Raw genomic sequence first — 12,201 nt, forward strand, 5'->3', positions numbered from 1 at the left:
CTAAGTATTTTTTAAGACGTTGTAAATGGTATTATATTTTAATTTTGGTTTTATACATGTTGATTGTTAGTATATAGAAATGAACTTAAATTGAGTGTTGATCTTGTATCCTGTGGCATTTCTGAACTTAGGAGTCTTTTTTTTTTTAAATAATTTTTTGGGACTATATACATAGCCATCTTTCTTGTATTATGCCATGTCCAAATAGGGGCCATTTTATTTCTTCCTGTACAATCTGTATACCTCTCATTCCTTTTAAATTTTTTAAATTATTTTTTAAATTTTATTTTATTTTATTGTTTAAGATATTACAAATAGTAGTACATATGTTTCCTTTTTTCCCCACTGACTTCCCCCCAGCCTCCCCTACCCCCCAGTATTTGCCCTCATCCCCCTGCCCCCAGTGCCTTGTGTCTGTTGGTTGTGCTTATATGCATGCATACAAGTCCTTTGGTTGATCGCTTATCCCCCAAACCCTCCCCTACCTTCCCGCTGTAGTTTGAAAGCCTGTTCAATGCTTCTTTGCCTCTGTCTATTTTTGTTCAATAGTTTGTAATGTTCTTTATTATCCATAAATGAGTGATAATGTTGTATTTATCTTTCACTAACTGGCTTATTTCACTTAGCATAATGCTCTCCAGAGCCAGCCATGCTGTTGCAAATGGTAAAAATTACTTCTTTATTAAAGCAGCATAGTATTCCATTGTGTAGATGTACCACAGTTTTCTAATCCACTCATCTGCTGATATGCATTTAGGCTGTTTCCAAAACTTAGCTATTGTAAATTGTGCTGCTATGAACGTAAGGGTGCATGTATCCTTTCTGATTGGCGTTTCTGTTTTCTAGGGATATATTCCTAGAAGTGGTATTACTGGGTCAAATGGCAGTTCCATTTTTAATTTTTGATGAAACTCCTTACTGTTTTCCACAGTGTCTGCAGCAGTCTTCATTATTACCAGCAGTGCAGAAAGGTTCCTTTCTCTCCACATCCTCACCAGCACTTGTCATTTATTGATTTGTTAATGATAGCTATTCTGACAGGTGTGATATGGTTTGTCATTGTCATTTTGATTTGCAGCTCTCAGATGATTAGTGACTTTAAGCATGTTTTCATATGTCTCTTGGCCTTCTGCATGTCCACTTTGGAAAAGTGTCTATTTAGGTCCTTTGCCCATTTTTTGATTGGATTGTTTATCTTCCTTTTGCTAAGTTGTATGTGTTCCCTATAAATTTTGGAGATTAGACCCTTATCGGATATGACGTTGGAAAATATGTTCTCCCTTGCAGTGGGCTTTCTTGTTGTTTTGTTGATGGTTTCTTTTGCTATGCAAAAACTTTTTATTTTGGTGTAGTCCCATTTGTTTATTTTCTCCTTAGTTTACATTGCCCTAGGAGTGGTATGGGTGAAGAAATTCCTTCGGCATATGTCTGAGATTTTGCTGCCTGTGGATTCCTCTAGTATTTTTATGGTTTCCCATCTTATGTTTAAGTCCTTTATCCATTTTTAAATCTTTAAATCCTTTATTAGTTAAGGTATTACAAATGTGTCCTCATCCACCCCCCATTAACTCCCATCCTCCCCTGCCCCCACTCATGCTCTCATCCCCTTGTTGTCCATGTCCATTGGTTTGGCTTATATGCATGCATACAAGTCCTTTGGCTGTTCTCTTCCCCTTACCCCCACCCTCCCCTACTTTACCTCTGGGGATTAATAGTCGGATCGCTGTTTCTATGTCTTTGGATCTGTCCCTTTTCATCCATCTATGTTGTTCTCTATATATCACAAATGAGTGAGATCATGTGGTATTTATCTTTCTCTGACTGGCTTATTTCACTTAGCATAATGCTCTCCAGTTCCATCATGCTGTTGCAAAAGGCAAGAGTTCCTTCTTTTTTACCGCAGCGTAGTATTCCATTGCGTAGATGTACCACAGTTTTCTAATCCACTCATCTGCTGATGGGCACTTAGGCTGTTTCCAAATCTTAGCTATGGTGAATTGTGCTGCTATGAACATAGGGGTGCATATATCCTTTCTGATTGGTGTTTCTGTTTTCTAGGGATATATTCCTAGAAGTGGGATCACTGGGTCAAATGGGAGTTCCATTTTTACTTTTTTGAGGAAGCTCCATACTGTTCTCCACAGTGGCTGCACCAGTCTGCATTCCCACCAGCAGTGCAGAAGGGTTCCTTTTTCTCCACATCCTCTCCAACACTTGTTGTTTGTTGATTTGTTGATGATAGCTATTCTGACAGGTGTGAGATGATCCTGCATTGTTGTTTTGATTTGCATCTCTCATATAATTAGTGACATTGAGCATGTTTTCATATGTCTTTCGGCTTTCTGTATGTCCTCTTTTGAAAAGTGTCTAAGTCCGTTGCCCATTTTTTTTATTGGATTGTTTATCTTCCTATTGTTAAGTTTCATGAGTTTCCTGTAAATGTTGGAGATTAAACCCTTATCGGTGATATCATTGGCAAATATGTTCTCCCATGTAGTGGTTCTTCTTGTTGTTTTTTTGATGGTTTCCTTTGTTGTGCAAAAGCTTTTTATTTTGATGTAGTCCCATTTGTTTATTTTCTCTTTAGTTTCCATTGCCCTAGGAGCATTATCAGAGAAGAAATTCCTTCGGCATATGTTTGCGATTTTGTTGCCTGTGGATTCCTCTACTATTTTTATGGTTTCCCATCTTATGTTTAAGTCTTTTATCCATTTTTGAGTTTATTTTTGTGTATGGTGTGAGTTGGTGGTCTAGTTTCATCTTTTTGCATGTATCTGTCCAATTTTCCCAACACCATTTATTGAAGAGACTGTCTTGACTCCATTGTATGCTCTTGCCTCCTTTGTCGAATATTAATTGGGCATAGTGGTTTGGGTGGATTTCTGGGTTCTCTATTCTATTCCATTGATCTATATGTCTGTTCTTGTGCCAGTACCAAGCTGTTTTAAGAACAGTGGCTTTTGCCGAAACCGGTTTGGCTCAGTGGATAGAGCGTCGGCCTGCGGACTGAAAGGTCCCATGTTCGATTCCGGTCAAGGGCATGTACCTGGGTTGCGGGCACATCCGCAGTAGGAGATGTGCAGGAGGCAGCTGATCGATGTTTCTCTCTCATCGATGTTTCTAACTCTCTATCTCTCTCCCTTCCTCTCTGTAAAAATTCAATAAAATATATTTTTAAAAAAAGAACAGTGGCTTTGTAATACAGTTGGATATCTGATATTGAGATCCTACCTACTTTGTTCTTCTTTGTCTGGATTGCTGCAGCTATTCGAGTTCTTTTTTTATTCCAGATGAATTTTTGGAACGTTCGTTCTATATCTGTGAAATATGCTGTTGGTAATTTAATGGGGATTACATTGAATCTATAGATTGCTTTGGGTAGTATGGACATTTTGATGATGTTGATTCTACCAATCCATGAACACAGTATGTTCTTCCATCTGTTTATGTCTTCCTCTATCTCTTTTTTCAGTGTCCTGTAGTTTTTCGCATATTAGTCTTTTACCTCCTTAGTTAAGTTTATTCCTAGGTATCTTAATTTTTTTGGTACGATGGTAAATGGGATTGCTTTTTTAGTCTCACTTTCTGTAAGTTCACTATTGGTGTAAAGAAATGCCATAGATTTCTTGGTATTAACTTTGTATCCTGCTACATTGCCGAATTCTTTTATTAAATCTTTTGATGGAGTCTTTAGGGTTCTCTATGTACAGTATCATGTAATCTGCAAATAAGGACAGTTTTACTTCTTTTTCCCAATTTGGATGCCTTTTATTTCTTCTTCTTGTCTGATCACAACGGCTAGTACTTCCAGTACTATGTTGAACAGGAGTGGTGAGAGGGGGAATCCCTGTCTTGTTCCTGTTCTTAGGGGGAATGGTTTTAGTTTTTACCCATTGATTATGATGTTGGTTGTGGGTTTGTCATATATGGCTTTTATTATGTTGCGGTATGATCCTTCTATTCCTATCTTGCTGAGAGTTTTTATCAAGAAAGGGTTCTGTATTTTGTCAAATGCTTTTTCTGCATCAATTGATATGACTATGTGTTTTTTTCTCTCAATTTGTTTATGTGATTTATTACGTTTATTGATTAGCGGATATTGTACCATCCTTGCATCCCTGGGATAAATCCTACTTGGTCATGGTGTATGATCTTTCTGATGTACTGCTGGATCCAATTTGCTAGGATTTTGTTGAGGATTTTGGCATCTATGTTCATGAGGGATATTGGCCTGTAATTCTCTTTCATTGTGTTGTCTTTATCTGGTTTTGGTATTAGGGTGATGCTGCCTTCATAGAATGAGCTTGGAAGTGTTCCTTCCTTTTGAATTTTTTGTAATAGTCTGAGAAGGATAGGTTTTAGTTCTTCCTTGAATGTTTGGTAAAACTCCCCTGTGAAGCCCTCTGGCCCCGGGCTTTTGTTTGCTGGAAGCTTTTTGATTACTGCTTCAATTTTTTCCATAGTTATTGACCTATTGAGATTTTTAGATTCTTCCTGATTAAGTTTTGGAAGGTTGTATTTTTCTAGGAATATGTCCATTTCCTCCAGGTTGTCTAGTTTGTTGAAGTAGAGTTGTTCATAGTATTTTCTAACAATCCTTTGTATTTCTGTGGGGTCTGTTGTTATTTCTCCTCTTTCATTTCTGATTTTGTTTATTTGGGTCCTCTCTCTTTGTTTCTTGGTGAGCCTGGCTAGGGGTTTGTCAATCTTGTTTATCCTTTCAAAGAACCAGCTCTTGGTTTTGTTGATCTTTTGTATTGTTGTTGTTTTTTTGTTTCTATGTCGTTTATATCCGCTTTGATATTTATTATTTCCTTCCTTCTGCTTACACTGGGCTTTTCTTGTTGCTCTATTTCTAACTCTTTGAGTTGTAGGGTTAGGTAATTTATTCTCATTGTTTCTTGTTTCTTGCAGTAGGCTTGTAGAGCTATGAACTTCTCTCTCAAGACTGCTTTCGCTTTGTCCCATAGGTTTTGGATTGTTGTGTTTTCATTGTCATTTGTTGCCATGATGTTTTTTATTTCTTTTTTGATCTCTCTGGTAACCCAGTCATTGTTTAATAGCGTGCTATTTAGTCTCCATGTGTTTGATTTTTTGGATTGTTTTTATTGTAGTTGATTTCCAGTTTTATGCCATTGTGATCTGAGAAGATGTTTGATATGATTTCAATCTTCTTGAATTTGAAGAGACTTTGCATGTGACCCAATATATGGTCTATCTTTGAAAATGACCCATGTGCACTTGAGAAGAATGTATATTCTGTGGTTTTGGGGTGAAATGTTCTGAAGATGTCAATTAATTCCATCTGATCTAGTGAGTCATTTAGGATTGATGTTCCTTTGCTGATTGTTTTGTTTAGAGGATTTGTCCAATGGTGATAATGGGGTGCTAAAGTCTCCTACTATGATTGTATTGCTGTTAATCTCTCCCTTGATCTCCTCCAGAAGATTTCTTATGTATTTGGGTGCTCCTATATTAGGTGAGTATATGTTTACCAGAGTTATTTCTTCTTGTTGGATTGCTCCCTTTCGTATTATGAAGTGGCCTTCCTTATCTCTTTTTATGTCCTTCACTTTGAGATCTAATTTTTCAGATATAAGTATTGCTACCCTGGCTTTTTTTTTGTTTCCATTCGCCTGAAAAACCTTTTTCCATCCCTTCACAATCAGTCTGTGTGCGTCTTTTTTTCTGAGGTGGGTTTCCTGTAGACAACAGATATATGGGTTATGTTTTCATATCCACTCAGTTACCCTATGTCTTTTGATTGGGGCATTTAATCCATTTACACTTAAAGTTATTATTGATAGATAATTATTTGTCGCCATTTTTATTCTTTACCCCTGTGTTCCTTCTTTGTTTCCTATTTTTTCTTTTTACAGCAAACCTTTTAGCATTTCTTGCATTGCTTGTGTGGTGGTAATAAACTCCCATAGTCCTTTTTTGTCTGTGAAGCTCCTGATTTCACCCTCCATTTTGATTGATAGCCTTGCTGGGTACAGTATTCTTGGATTCAGACCCTTCCTTTGCATGACTTTGTATATTTCATTCCATTCCCTTCTTGCCTGATGTGTTTCTGTTAAGAAATCAGTCGCTAGTCTGATGGGGGATCCTTTGTAGGTAACTTTCTGTATCTCTCTGGCTGCTTTTAAGATTCTTGCTTTGTTGTTGGTGTTTGCCAATTTAATTATAATGTGCCTTGGCATCAGTCTTTTGGGGTTCATTTTGTTTGGGACTCTGTGAGCTTCTTGGATTTGTGTGAGTTTTTTCTTCCCTATATCAGGGAAGTTTTCTGTCATTATTGTATCAAACAGGTTTTCTATTCCTTGCTCAGTCTCCTCTCCTTCTGGCACCCCTATTATGCAGATGTTGTTTCGTTTCGTGTTGTCCCAGAGTTCTCTTAGGCTCTCCTCTTGCTTTTTAATTTTTTTTCTAGAAGCTGCTCTGCTTGGGTATTTTTTTCTACCTTTTCTTCTAGCTCACTGATGTGGTCCTCTGCTTCTTCTCGTCTACTGTTGATGCTTTCTATTGAGTTCTTTGTAGCAGTGATGTCATTTTTCATTTCTTCTTGGTTTTTCTTCATCTCCTCTTGGTTTGTACACATATTGCTGAATTTGTCATTGCCATTCTTTTCATCCACCTTATGACCATTTCTCTGAATTCTTTCTCTGACAGGTTGCTTGCCTCCATTGTCTCCATTTCATTTACTTCCTTTTCTGGTGATGCCTGTTTTTCTTTCATATGTGGGCAGTTTCTTTGTCTCCCCATGATCTCCCTTCTCCAGGTGTTTGGTTATGTAGTTCTCTCTCTGTTGCATTGATTTAAAGGCACAAAATACAACACAAAAAGGCACACTGTACAAGGCACTGAACACAAATGTATTCACGATATTAATAACCCCAAATAAAGGTGACCACCCAAGCAAAGAGAATTAGGAGATTAGGAAGAAAGAAGAGAAAAAGATAAAAGGTAAAAAGAAAAAAAAGGAGTGCAAAAATGAAATTGGGAAAAGAGGGGGAAAGTAAGAGAGAAAAGAGAGAGAACGAAATAGAAGAGGGGAAGAGACTATTTATATGGGGAGAAAACTCCAATAGAACCGCCACTAATCCCAACAAATTCCAGCAACAGATCCCTGGAGATGAATACAAAGTACGAACAACCACTAATATCAAACGAGGTGAGGGAAAACAGAAGCACAAATATAACCGAAAAAAACAACAACAGAAAAAGCAAAAGCAAAAGCAAAACAATCTCACAAACAAGCATAAAAAACCCACAATATACTCAACAATCAAGCAAACAACAACAAAACAACAGAGAGAAAAAAAATTTGGATAGTGAAGAAAGATAAGAGAGAGGTGTATATGGATTTAGAGCAGGGGATTGGAAATTAGATATATAAGTAGGTTGAAATTTTGACAGGGGTAAAGAGAAGGAATAGGGGAAATCTAAAGCAGGAATAGGGTAAGAGAAACAGGACAATAAAAGGGGAAAAGTGAGGAGGAGAGTTTTGTCATAAAGGTAAAGTTGAGGTAGAGAAAAATGATCCTAAAGGAATGATGAAAATAGAATGTAGAACACTAATCCCAAAATAAAATAAAGAGAAAATAAAATGACACTTTAAAAAAATGGTAAAATGGTAGTAGTAATAATACTGGTTAAAAATAAAAATGTAGTAATTAAAAAGGTAAAATCCGGTGATGAAAAAAGAAAAAAAGTAGTTTCTTAATTAAAAGGTGAAAAAAGAATAAAAAATAAATAAAAATGTGCAGTAGTGAAGGTCCTTCAGTTCCTCTACTCTTCAGCCTGGTTCGCCTTAGTCCTGCCAGATATTCAGGAGAGTGTTGAGTTTCCCTGCGATACACTGTTCCTCCATGTTGTAAACCACAGTCCTGATTTTAAAGCAGGCCGTATTTGTTTCCTAGACTGCCTTTATTTGTGTTTACAGAAGAGTCAGTTCGTGGTCCCACCCCTGGGTGGCAGTGTTTCTGGATTGATCTCTGAGGCTATAAGTGCTCTCTATCCAGTAGTTAGGGTTTATTTTCCCTATCGCACTTAAAACTGGTTTGGGGGAGTCGACTGCCCAGAGCTGGTTCTTTAATCATTACTCCCCGCTCTGTTTCCCAGGTTCCACAAAAACAACTTTCCCCTGCAGTCTCTGTGAGTGACCCCAACTGGGAAATCCTATGTATTGGGTTTAAGAATCAAACACAAAGATTTAAAGGGAAAAGAAAAAACAAGAGCCTGAGAAGTTGCGCGACATCTCATAAACCTCCACCTTCCAGCTCTGTGCGCAGTCTCTCCCGCGCGTCCTCTCTCCCCTGGCACTAAGCAGCTGGCACACTGGCAAAATCCTAGGCTGCCTTTTTGCATCAAGTCCAGCTATGGGCTTATTTTTAGTGTTCCCTTCTGCCAGCAGCCCTGCGGGACCCCTTCCACATTCATGGATCACGCTGGCCCCAATGGCTGCCGACTTTGTGGGGCGCAGGTTTCCCTGTGCATGTTCCTCTCTCCAACCTGAATTGCAAACCACACCTTTATCTAGGTGAAATCTGACCTTTCTGTGAGGAGAAACAGGGCTCCTCTGAGTCCACGTAGTCGTGCTGCTTGAGATCCGGTGTTTCCGGGTTAATAGCCAATCTCTGGATGCCGTGGATGCTGGGTCTTTGGGTATATATGCTTCCAATAACAGCCACTCAAGATGGTGCAGTCTCCACGGCTGAGCTGGCACTCCAGGAGAGATTTCAGCTACAGTCTCCAACCGTCCCCTTTCTCCTAGAGTCCTCTGCCTTTCCCGGCTGCAAACTGTCTCCCAGCTGAATATCTTCTGCTTATTCGGGCTGTATGTTACCCGTTTCAGCTGCTCACCCTATCTGCTCCGGGACAAGGCATGGGACACGTCCGTCTATTCCTCCACCATTTTCTTCCTCTCCCCTTTATCCATTTTGAGTTTATTTTTGTGTATGGTGTAAATTGGTGGTCTAGTTTCATTTTTTTTTGCGTGTATCTGTCCAATTTTCCCACCATTTATTGAAGAGACTGTCTTGACTCCATTGTATGCTCATGCCTCCTTTGTCAGATATTAATTGAGCACAGTGGTTTGGGTCAATTTCTGGGTTCTCTATTCTGTTCCATTGATCTATATGTCTGTTGGGCAGGCTCACTTTTAACTATTATTGTTTAGGTGTCAGATGATGTTTTCATTTTGTTTCAGTTATCACATATGATTTACAAAACTCATGCTAGTATTGTATTTACTCATATTTCTTCTCTTTCGTGTCTTTATTTCTTTTTATTGTTGAATAATATTCTATGGTATTGAATTTACCATAGTTTGTTTAACCATTCACCTGTGGAAGGACATCTGGGTTGTTTACAGATTTTGGCTATCAATAATAAAGCTGCTAAGAACACTCATGTCTTAACATGATACTTGGGTGTTTGTGGCATCATGAGCTTTTATTTTTCTGGCATAGTGTCCAAAGAAAATTGTTGTGTCATGTAGTATTTGCAGATTGAATTTTATAAGAAATTTCCAAACTGTTTTCTAGGTGGCTATTGTATTTTACATCTCTCCCATCAATGTATGAATTATTGAGTTTTCTGCATGCATGTTTCTCTTTCTATTGTTCTTCCTTCCTTCCTGATGCCGCAGGATTCCGTCATCATTACATTTCTGTTTGAAGATCTTCCTTTAGCCACTCTTTAAGAGTAGGTATGCTAGATACAAACACATTTAGTTTTCTTTTGTCTGAGAATATGTTGTTTCCCCTTCATACCTGAAGGATAGTTTGCTAGATATAGAATTTACAGTTGAGAGCTTCTTTTCTTTCAGCACTTTTACCTTTAGATAGAATTGTAAAAGCAGACAGTGTGAAAAACAGCCATGGAACAATGTTTCCCCCAATTGTATTGGAAAGTGACAGTAGCCATGAGTCTTCCTCATCATCTGAGTCCATCCTTTTGGATATGGGTGAGTGTGAAGTGACACATATTATAAGTAGCATTACTTAATCTATACTCTTCAACATTCTTGATACAAGCAAATGGAAGCTTTTATTTTCTATTTTGAGGGCTGGTTTTTGATGATACAATGATTACTAACATTTATTGAGTGTATATTATGTGCAAGCCACTGTGCTAATCAACTGACATTCCTCTTCTCTGTTAATATTCCTCATGATGTAGGTACTTTTATTACCCCCATTCCAAAAGTCACAGAGCTGATGATTGGCAGTTCTGGAACTCTAACTCAGTTTTCTCTAGCTTTAGAGCTTGTGTTCCTTAATAGTTTCCTATATTGCCTTCCAAACCACAGAGACAGAGATGATGAGACCCCAGTCTTCAAGGCCTTTAAAGGCAAACCTCCCTAACATTTTATAGTTTGTTTATGTCTCTATTTCTAAGTAGCTAATCTCTTATTAATATCTTAGTGCAGGGCTTAGCAAACTTTTTCTGTAAAGGGCTAGATAATAACTATTTTAGGCTTTGTAGGCCTTCTGGTGTCTGTCAGAAGTACTCAATTTGCCACTACAGCATGAAAGTACCCACAGATGTAGGTAAACAAATGGGTGTGGCTGTGTGCTAATATGACTTTATTTACAAAAACTCATGGTGGGATTTGCCTGTGGACTATAGTTTACTGACTCCTGTCCTAGAGACCCTTTATTTTTTTTTTGTTACCCAAATTAGAAGAAACTTTGAAAATTGTGCTCTTTGTATTAAATGAGCACTGTGATATACCATTGTTAGAAGTATAAATTGGTGAAACTTTCTAATTGGGGTAATTTGTATAAAAACCCATAAAAGTATTTATGCCAGTTGACTCAGTAATCCCATTTCTATCCAAATGTATAATTAAAAAAAGATCTATATTAACATTTTTATACAAGAATGTTCTTTACAGAATCATGAAAAATTGGAGACAAATAAGCAACCATACGGAATTAGTTAAGTGACTCCTGGTATATTCATGTATGTGAGACAGTAAAGCATGGGCTCCTGAATCAGGCTACTTTATGTCTTCCTAACCATGTGACCTTCAGCTACTTCTCTAACCTAAATATTAGTTTCTTCATCTGTGAAGTGACAACAACTATAGTACCTACTTAATAGAATTGTGAGGTTCAAATGGGATAATTCATTTAAAGTTTCTAACACAATTTCCAGAGCATAAGTGCAAAAAAAAGTCACCTGTCACAAAATCATGATGACAGGAATGCAGAGTTGGGAAAAAAATCACAAAAGAAAATGAAGAAATGCTCAAACTATAATGTTAAGAGAAAAATCAGGATTCAGCCCTAACCGGTGTGGCTCAGTGGATAGAGCGTCAGACTGCGGATTGAAGGGTCCCAGGTTTGATTCTGGTCAAGGGCATGTACCTTGGTTGCAGGCACATCCCCAGTGGGGAGTGTGCAGGAGGCAGCTGATCGATGTTTCTAACTCTCTATCCCTCTCCCTTCCTCTCTGTAAAAAATCAATAAAATATATTTTTTTAAAAATTATTTTAAAAAAAGATTATGGCATCCATACATATGCACCCCGACCCCACCCTGAAGTACCTGTTTCATAAAACAGCGTTGTAAATGTGACACGTGCTGGTTTTTTCCATTCTATCTCATGTCTCACATCTTTTATAAAATGCTGGTGAGAGCCCATACATTTGATTTCACGGACTACTGATGTTTGAGAAACTTTGGTCTAATGTGTATCTGGTCTTATGTAATTCAAGTAAACTTCTCAGGATCAAATAACAGAAAGAGGAAATATTTGAGAATTTAAACAAGATGAAGATCTCAGTAGTTAGAAGCACCCAAACAGCCAGTGAGGCTGAGTGCGGTGCAGCAGTGAGCATTGGCCTCTGATTTCCAGACTCTGATCTCTGTACTCCAGACCTGCACTGTCCAATCTGATAGACACTAGCCCCAAGAGGCTAGTTAAATTCAAATATGTCATTTACATTTTCAATGTAAACAAAATTTAAAATTCAGATCCTCAGTAGTACTAGCCATATTTCAAGTGCTCAATAGCCACATGACTACCATATTAGCACAAATATAGAAAGTTCTATTGGACAGTGCTGGTCTCGGAGCTGTGGTGTCACCATGTGCTAACAGTGTGGGGGAGCGGAGGGGAGGGTTGAACGTGGTCACCGCTAAAATTCCTTCCAGCTCCTTATTTTAAAAGCCCGCAAAGTTATTGTGT

This window comes from Myotis lucifugus, unplaced genomic scaffold, assembly GCF_000147115.1.
Source record: "Myotis lucifugus unplaced genomic scaffold, Myoluc2.0 scaffold_49, whole genome shotgun sequence".
Taxonomy (NCBI): Eukaryota; Metazoa; Chordata; class Mammalia; order Chiroptera; family Vespertilionidae; genus Myotis; species Myotis lucifugus.